The sequence below is a fragment of the Triticum urartu genome, chromosome 3 (assembly GCF_003073215.2).
Source record: "Triticum urartu cultivar G1812 chromosome 3, Tu2.1, whole genome shotgun sequence".
Taxonomy (NCBI): domain Eukaryota; kingdom Viridiplantae; phylum Streptophyta; class Magnoliopsida; order Poales; family Poaceae; genus Triticum; species Triticum urartu.
In genome coordinates, this window is record NC_053024.1 from 595769474 (window position 1) to 595771248 (window position 1775).

At 51.9% G+C, this 1775-nt stretch overlaps 1 long non-coding RNA gene across 1 annotated transcript; it reads right to left on the reverse strand.

Annotated features, from left to right (window-relative positions):
• Positions 1–614: 614 nt before the first annotated feature.
• Positions 615–1775, reverse strand: LOC125548794. Its single transcript, XR_007301168.1, has 2 exons — positions 1064–1775; positions 615–970 (listed from the first exon to the last, which is right to left on the reverse strand). It is a non-coding gene; the product is annotated as an uncharacterized LOC125548794 (long non-coding RNA).

A 1775-nucleotide genomic window follows, 5' to 3' on the forward strand; every position in this document is an offset into this window, starting at 1 on the left:
GAGTTTTATAACAAACACTTGAACTACTCCATTAATTTAATTTGAACTTCTTTGTTTTTTTAGAAATGGGAATGTGCTTTTTGTATAAACTTTTGATCTGCACTATAGTTTTAGTTTGAACTTCTTTGTTATTTTTTAGAAACAAGGCAATACAAGGTTTTTATAATCATTGAACTCTTTTTTATGTTTTTCCAAATTGAATATCATGATTTTGTAGTTTTCAAACAGGAAAAATCCAAATAATTTATTCTTGTTATTTAGACACAAGGAAAATCTGATTCTTTTATTAACATCGAATTGCTCGCCTTTTTACATTTGAACGTCCTTGTTTTTTTAGAAAAAAGATCGTTCTTCTATAAACACAAATTGTTGTCTATAATTTTTGAAGTCCAAGAAGCGGCGTCGCGCGATGCCGGGCATGGGGAAGATGAACAAAGCTGTCAATTGGTTAAGCGGTGTCCGACAGGGTCGCCCCGGAGGACGGCGGCGGAGAACGACTCCGTCGGCCGTGAGCAGGAGGAAATCCCCACATGCAACTTCTCGTGCCTCGCACAAACTACTAACCAAACTCATACAAACTCAATACAAAAATCGCACAAAGTCCTGCACCGATGTTTCTGTGTATCAAATTAGAACATAATTAAAAGGGGGTATATTTCTACAGAAATCCAATCAGAATCATATCTATTTTTCTTGTGCACATAATGAGAGAGAGAGAGGAACGTAAACAATAAAGTGTCAGCTTGTACTAGCAGCACCAGTAGCAAAATATTGAGAGGAAGGTGGAAGCAACAGTAACACCAGGGAACAATAGCACGGGGCAGCACCACAAGCAAGAGAGAGTGCGTGCATCAACAGCAACAGAACTGCGTCCGCATGCGAGAACCCAGGAGCAGCTGTCGTTGCTCATCCTCTCTCTCCCATTCTCCCGGTCGAACAGACTGTTGAAGAGAACCAGCAGCCATAGCGCCTTTGCAAAGAGAGCAAGTAATAGACGGTCGATCAAAGGTCAGCGGTACTGGTGCCATGTGCTCGCTTGAACAGGGGAGGAAATTATGCTCACCCAATGATCTTGAACTTGAACAGAGTAGAGGAGGAGAGGAAAAATTCCAACCCCAACGTATTTGAACGGGTAAGGGACGGCCAACGCCGTGGGCACATGAAGTTCAGCTCCTTCATATGGGGAAGAAGTAGGGTGGGGAACTGCACCGTATTAGGGACGGGAGGCACTCGGCCCCGCGGTGGCAGGAGGACGGGGCTTGGGCGGCGGGGGAGGAGCTCCATGGCGGCGGTTGGAGGATCTCAGCCACGCGGCGGGGCGGGGATCTCACGGTGCGTGGGTGGGCGCGGTGGCGGGGATCCAATGCGCCTGTGGCACGTTGGTGGTGCCGGAGGACAGCGGGGTGGCGGCGCGGTCATCGCAGCGGGCGGATCCAGGGACGGCGGCGGATGTACCCCAGGGGTGGGGCGGCGCAGTGGTTGAAGCAGGGGGAGATGGCCACCGCGGTCGAACCAGGAGAGGGGGGGGAGATGGCTGTGGTGCGGGATCCTGGTCTACCGCGGCGCGCTTCACCGGAGCCAGGGTCGTGGCCGGGGCCGGCGCCGGAAGGGGTGGGTTGGGGCGCCTCCGCGCAGGTAGTTGCGGGACGGCGGGTGGAGGGTGGGAGGTCGGGGTGTTGGGCGGATCGGCAGCCCCGCGGCGGTGCGCCGGGTGGGTAGGGATCGAGGGGTGGGGAGAGTGATAGGTGCGGGAGGTGGGGGACGGTTTTTTTTTT